Raw genomic sequence first — 7,947 nt, 5'->3', positions numbered from 1 at the left:
CCATTTGTTTCGAGCTATGGTCGAGTTGTGTTGATTTTCCCTTTTCTTTCCCGCTTCTTTAATCATCCCCTAGTCGCGATCAACCGTGTTTTCTATCCTTAGAAAATGCGGGCGTGACAGAAACCCTAGACCCTTCTCTCCTTCCTCCTTCTCGGCGAAGACACCGACATCACGACAATTAACCGGCCCGCGATCTGTCGCTGGCGTCACCTTTGCGCCGTCATCGGAATCAGAGGAGGAGGCGTCGCCTCCGTGTCTCTCCCTCGGCGACTGTTCCGTCGTCTTCCCAAGGTGAGCGACGAGGCTCCGGAAAACTCACTCACGGTTAGTGCCTTACGGAGACCTCTCCCTTCCGCCGTCGTTGCTGTCACGCGGTGGATTTTCTCGGCAGAAGTTCTCGGCTCATCCGACCGCCGCTGGTTCGTGGGCAGTCAGGCTGGGACGGCGTGGTCAGCTGTCGCTGCTGCGCGTCGGAAATCGCATGCGGTCTCGGCTCTGAACCGCACCTGATGCTCCGCCATCGGGTCGCCGTTGGTTCACCGTTGGCGCCGCCATTCTCTGACGGAAAATCCCTAAAGCTAAGTCTTCTACCTTAGTTTATATCTGATTAAGTTTCTCGGCAATAGTTACTTAAATTTTGAGAGTCAAGTCTGTGATAACTGTGATTGGAGCATTCTTCTTTGGACTTGCTGATAGATTGGATTTCTAATTGGAGGAACTGATTTGAGTAGAAAATCCCAGAACATAGTTATGCCTTCTATGCGCATGACGTCATTTTTTTTGTGTTCTGGCCTGGTTCTAAAGGTGTATGGGCTATATTTGAGGCATTCATCACTACTATTACGTTGTGTTTCCCTGGTGTGAGGTGTTATGTATGATGCTATGAGCTATATTTGAGTTTGAGGAAGAAAAAGGGTATGGAAGTTACCTTCTTCCACTGCTCCGATTCCCCTCCTCTGGCTTCGGTGTCGGCCTCTCTCCCCCTTTCGGTTCTGCTTAGAAATGCAGCTGATATGTGGTGTGAAGGGGCGGCTAAGGGTTGATCCCATATTTATCCAGGATTTGTAACTGAAAGCCTGTTAAGGCTGATGTACTTGGCTGAAAAAGGGGTCTTTGGTTGGTTATGTGTTGGCTGCCTTCTCTGCAGCTTTGCAGAGTGAAAACTCTGAATTTGTGGCTTCTTTCCCAACCGTTTCTGGGGTTTCATGGTAGTGGCTACACTCTGCAGGAATTCGCAGGGTGTACTCGTGAGATGTTTGAGCCTAAGGCTCCTTGCCGTGTTCTGATCTCCTAACTGAAAGTTGTGGCTATTTCTTGTGTTTCTTGCTGCACACTTTAACTGCATTTGTGTACCCCTCTCGCATGTACTAGCTGGAGTGCAGGTGGCTGCTGGTTTGTTTCCTATCCTTGCTTGTTTTTCCAACTAAGTGCTTTAATGTCTCCGGTATCTTCTTGTTTATTTTGTTGTTTCTGGCAGGGACAAGAGGCTGACTCTTCCCGGCTGCTGTCTCGTCGACTTGGCCCAACGGGCCGTCGGAAATCTGGGCTAAAACAAGCTAAGGAGAAGGCCCAAAACTAGTTTTCTCTATTCTTCCTATTTTGTAATAGTGTAGACCGTCTTTAAATTTCCTATCTTGTTCCAAACATGTATGTAGAACTCAATAATAGTTGGTATGGAATGTCTTTCAACATTTGTAATTTATTAGCTTTGAAATTCTGAAATTGTATTTATATTCTTATTCAAGAATAAAAAAAATACTCCTTCATTCTTTATATAGAATTCTAGTATTTATTTCGAAATTCTCGAGAATCTAAGTCTCGGCTATTGCACCAAATGTGTAAAATCTATTCAACACGATAGTACATCAAAATCTAGAAATATGTGAGTATTTTTAAAAAATAATGGTGACGTTTAATAGTATTGTTGCAAAGTTTAAATACTAGTACAAGAAATGTAGTCCAGTCGTATGTTTAGTTGTATGGAAACAGATGGAATAGAGTAGAAAAAGCTCACTTCTTCCAAGAACTATCATGCACATTGTTTGGTTGCAAAAAAGTCTTGTTTGTTCCAACCGGTATACGAGGAATGACCGGGCTCCTTCTCTTGATAGCTATCCATCACTTAAATCCAACAAAATTGGTGGTAACATCACTATCTATTTCTCAGATTATTGAACCAAACACTAAAGAGTAGAAAACATTACTATCTAAGATATTAAGAAAATCTAACTTTCATGGAAACTACTATCCCACTTGTTTCAAAACACTACGCCATATTTTTACTTCATTAATTCAACAAAAACTCAGTCTCTCTCTCTCTCTCTCTCTCTCTCTTCAATTCAGATTCAGAAAAACAAGTAAAAAATGCCTTTTGGGACACCTGCTGAGATTAAAGTACTAGTTTTTATAATCATTGGAGCTATCGTCGGTGGCTTTATGGTTGTCGCTGTTTTGATATACCTCTTATGTCTATGCCTGAACCGCATAAGCAAATAGACGGGTATTCCCCGAGGCAGCAGCACCTCTACAATACATTCACTGCTTCATACATTGCCTTACTTTTGTTACTTCTATGTACGAACCCTGCCTTATTTACTGTGTTCTACTATAATTACTTTGGATATTACTATGTTGTTTTTATTCATTGTTAATTCGAATTTCCTAAGATGTACGTAGTATGTATGTTGAAAAAATGAATTATGAGGTTTTTAGGCTTTTATCTCTTCTTCTTCTTCATCTTTTACAAAGAAAATATGGTACTATGATAATTGGGGTTTAATTTATCTCTTTCTTTCTTTGTATTTGCGATATGAATGGTGCTGCTATTATTACTTTGGTTATTAGTATATGTTGTTTTATTTTATTGTTAATTGGAATTACTAAGATGTATGTATGTATGTTGGTGTTGCAACGATGAGTTATGAGATTTTTTTAGGTTTTCTCTCTTCTTTCCTTTTTGTACTTTTAAAAGGAAAAATAGTATGATAATTGGGGTATTATCTCTTTTTTGTTTGTATTTGAGATTATAGGTGGTGCTGGTTTTATTCGTTCTTTTAACTAGCATATCACCCACGCAATGCATAAGGATATTTTGTAATAAATAAAGACATATATTGCTTTATGTAGTATTATTATATGTGAACACAGTTCTCTTTTAATCCATGTTGATATTATTTTTTTATCTTATAAATTTGATTTGATTTTAATACCTTAAATTAAATATTGGTGTCATTAATTTATAAATGGCATGAAATTAAAGGTCAACCTGTTCTTTTATTCATTTTTCTGAAATTATAAAAATTAAATGTACATTAGTATGTTTTTGTTTCTTGCTGAGAAAAATCAATATTTAAACTAATCCATAACGAATCTAACTTTAACTATGTCGATCATCTCTCGCGTGATATAGAGTAATTGAAAAATTATTGGAAAGAGACTTAGGTCCATTAATTATGTGAAATTATATAAAATCGTATATGTTCATGGAATTCTTCTTCGATTTCTTTTGACCAAGTTATGATTATCTTCTAATATAGTAAGAAAAATGATCTAACCATTACTTTGTAATCACTGTGTTAGTGGTCAACTAGCAGGTGACAAGCTCGAGAAAGAGATCCAAAACTTCATCATTTTCCCAAGTAAACAAATGGAGACATGGAGTAGTACTCCACAAGAAGCAAATTGATGAACCACACTTTATTCTCACATTAAACGCCTTTCTTCAAATTTTTTAAATTCCTTCCTATGAAAATTTGTCCTACACCCTACAAATTCTTGGGTCTATTTCTTGATAGCTATCCATCACTTAAATCCAACAAAATTGGTGGTAACATCACTATCTATTTCTCAGATTATTGAACCAAACACTAAAGAGTAGAAAACATTACTATCTAAGAAATTAAGAAAATCTAACTTTCATGGAAACTACTATCCCACTTGTTTCAAAACACTACGCCATATTTTTACTTCATTAATTCAACAAAAACTCAGTCTCTCTCTCTCTCTCTCTCTCTCTCTCTTCAATTCAGATTCAGAAAAACAAGTAAAAAATGCCTTTTGGGACACCTGCTGAGATTAAAGTACTAGTTTTTATAATCATTGGAGCTATCGTCGGTGGCTTTATGGTTGTCGCTGTTTTGATATACCTCTTATGTCTATGCCTGAACCGCATAAGCAAATAGACGGGTATTCCCCGAGGCAGCAGCACCTCTACAATACATTCACTGCTTCATACATTGCCTTACTTTTGTTACTTCTATGTACGAACCCTGCCTTATTTACTGTGTTCTACTATAATTACTTTGGATATTACTATGTTGTTTTTATTCATTGTTAATTCGAATTTCCTAAGATGTACGTAGTATGTATGTTGAAAAAATGAATTATGAGGTTTTTAGGCTTTTATCTCTTCTTCTTCTTCTTCATCTTTTACAAAGAAAATATGGTACTATGATAATTGGGGTTTAATTTATCTCTTTCTTTCTTTGTATTTGCGATATGAATGGTGCTGCTATTATTACTTTGGTTATTAGTATATGTTGTTTTATTTTATTGTTAATTGGAATTAATAAGATGTATGTATGTATGTTGGTGTTGCAACGATGAGTTATGAGATTTTTTTAGGGTTTTCTCTCTTCTTTCCTTTTTGTACTTTTAAAAGGAAAAATAGTATGATAATTGGGGTATTATCTCTTTTTTGTTTGTATTTGAGATTATAGGTGGTGCTGGTTTTATTCGTTCTTTTAACTAGCATATCACCCACGCAATGCATAAGGATATTTTGTAATAAATAAAGACATATATTGCTTTATGTAGTATTATTATATGTGAACACAGTTCTCTTTTAATCCATGTTGATATTATTTTTTTATCTTATAAATTTGATTTGATTTTAATACCTTAAATTAAATATTGGTGTCATTAATTTATAAATGGCATGAAATTAAAGGTCAACCTGTTCTTTTATTCATTTTTCTGAAATTATAAAAATTAAATGTACATTAGTATGTTTTTGTTTCTTGCTGAGAAAAATCAATATTTAAACTAATCCATAACGAATCTAACTTTAACTATGTCGATCATCTCTCGCGTGATATAGAGTAATTGAAAAATTATTGGAAAGAGACTTAGGTCCATTAATTATGTGAAATTATATAAAATCGTATATGTTCATGGAATTCTTCTTCGATTTCTTTTGACCAAGTTATGATTATCTTCTAATATAGTAAGAAAAATGATCTAACCATTACTTTGTAATCACTGTGTTAGTGGTCAACTAGCAGGTGACAAGCTCGAGAAAGAGATCCAAAACTTCATCATTTTCCCAAGTAAACAAATGGAGACATGGAGTAGTACTCCACAAGAAGCAAATTGATGAACCACACTTTATTCTCACATTAAACGCCTTTCTTCAAATTTTTTAAATTCCTTCCTATGAAAATTTGTCCTACACCCTACAAATTCTTGGGTCTATTTCTTGATAGCTATCCATCACTTAAATCCAACAAAATTGGTGGTAACATCACTATCTATTTCTCAGATTATTGAACCAAACACTAAAGAGTAGAAAACATTACTATCTAAGATATTAAGAAAATCTAACTTTCATGGAAACTACTATCCCACTTGTTTCAAAACACTACGCCATATTTTTACTTCATTAATTCAACAAAAACTCAGTCTCTCTCTCTCTCTCTCTCTCTCTCTCTCTCTCTTCAATTCAGATTCAGAAAAACAAGTAAAAAATGCCTTTTGGGACACCTGCTGAGATTAAAGTACTAGTTTTTATAATCATTGGAGCTATCGTCGGTGGCTTTATGGTTGTCGCTGTTTTGATATACCTCTTATGTCTATGCCTGAACCGCATAAGCAAATAGACGGGTATTCCCCGAGGCAGCAGCACCTCTACAATACATTCACTGCTTCATACATTGCCTTACTTTTGTTACTTCTATGTACGAACCCTGCCTTATTTACTGTGTTCTACTATAATTACTTTGGATATTACTATGTTGTTTTTATTCATTGTTAATTCGAATTTCCTAAGATGTACGTAGTATGTATGTTGAAAAAATGAATTATGAGGTTTTTAGGCTTTTATCTCTTCTTCTTCTTCTTCATCTTTTACAAAGAAAATATGGTACTATGATAATTGGGGTTTAATTTATCTCTTTCTTTCTTTGTATTTGCGATATGAATGGTGCTGCTATTATTACTTTGGTTATTAGTATATGTTGTTTTATTTTATTGTTAATTGGAATTACTAAGATGTATGTATGTATGTTGGTGTTGCAACGATGAGTTATGAGATTTTTTTAGGGTTTTCTCTCTTCTTTCCTTTTTGTACTTTTAAAAGGAAAAATAGTATGATAATTGGGGTATTATCTCTTTTTTGTTTGTATTTGAGATTATAGGTGGTGCTGGTTTTATTCGTTCTTTTAACTAGCATATCACCCACGCAATGCATAAGGATATTTTGTAATAAATAAAGACATATATTGCTTTATGTAGTATTATTATATGTGAACACAGTTCTCTTTTAATCCATGTTGATATTATTTTTTTATCTTATAAATTTGATTTGATTTTAATACCTTAAATTAAATATTGGTGTCATTAATTTATAAATGGCATGAAATTAAAGGTCAACCTGTTCTTTTATTCATTTTTCTGAAATTATAAAAATTAAATGTACATTAGTATGTTTTTGTTTCTTGCTGAGAAAAATCAATATTTAAACTAATCCATAACGAATCTAACTTTAACTATGTCGATCATCTCTCGCGTGATATAGAGTAATTGAAAAATTATTGGAAAGAGACTTAGGTCCATTAATTATGTGAAATTATATAAAATCGTATATGTTCATGGAATTCTTCTTCGATTTCTTTTGACCAAGTTATGATTATCTTCTAATATAGTAAGAAAAATGATCTAACCATTACTTTGTAATCACTGTGTTAGTGGTCAACTAGCAGGTGACAAGCTCGAGAAAGAGATCCAAAACTTCATCATTTTCCCAAGTAAACAAATGGAGACATGGAGTAGTACTCCACAAGAAGCAAATTGATGAACCACACCTATATTGTAGTAGTATTCAAATTTTAGGACGATTTTACGCACATTTTTACACTTCCCTTTTCCTTTTTCATAAAAATATTCTACATGTATGTGATGACAAATATTGTCATGTACTACCAAGGGCATTAGCAATGGGGTGCCCTAAGGCGCGTCTGTTGGCAGTGAACTCGATGGCCGGGCCGTTGCCGTTACATTGGTCGGTGAAGAGGGTGGACAAGTTGAGGACGTTGATGTCGTTGTTCGACCCGGCTACGCCGAAGTAAGCATGCCAGATCCAGAGCCGATGGTCAGCGACGGCTTCGAGGATCATCGTCGGGTGGCTGCCCTTGTATCCACTTGTGAATTGGCCTCTCCACGCCGTCGGACAATTCTTCCACTCCCAGTGCATACAGTCGATGCTCCCGAGCATCCCGGGAAACCCGTGCGCCCTCTCGTGCATCTGCATCAGACCTGGCAATCAGTGGTTGTCGGCTTGCGCAAATATGTGTCGCCATAGGCCTCTACTATCCCCCGACAAAAGCTCTTCAGACACTCGCGGCCTGTAGTCTCCCCACAGTGGAGGTACTCGTCAAAAAGGTCCGCCGTGGTGCCGTATGCCAACTAACGAATAGCAGTCGTGCACTTTTGCAATGGTGTAAGGCCGGGTTTTCCGATGCCGTCCTCTCGAAACGTGAAGTATTCATCACGTGAAGACAATGTACGAACAATGCTGAGAAAAAGGTACCTCGACATTCTAAACCGGCGGCGGAAAACAGTCGGGCCCCATCGCGGTTGATCGGCAAAATAGTCTTCAACCAGACGTCTGTGAGCTTCCTGGTGGTCGCGTCGGACATACGACCTATGTCGAATAGGCCAATGGACTTGCTC

At 36.4% G+C, this 7,947-nt stretch overlaps 1 long non-coding RNA gene across 1 annotated transcript; it reads left to right on the top strand.

The window, feature by feature from the left end:
• On the top strand, positions 1-1,739 carry LOC121771394. Its single transcript, XR_006044021.1, has 2 exons — positions 1-1,392; positions 1,478-1,739. It is a non-coding gene; the product is annotated as an uncharacterized LOC121771394 (long non-coding RNA).
• The last annotated feature ends 6,208 nt before the right edge of the window (positions 1,740-7,947 follow it).

The sequence above is a fragment of the Salvia splendens genome, chromosome 16 (assembly GCF_004379255.2).
Source record: "Salvia splendens isolate huo1 chromosome 16, SspV2, whole genome shotgun sequence".
Taxonomy (NCBI): Eukaryota; Viridiplantae; Streptophyta; class Magnoliopsida; order Lamiales; family Lamiaceae; genus Salvia; species Salvia splendens.
This window is presented reverse-complemented; position numbering and strand designations above follow the sequence as displayed.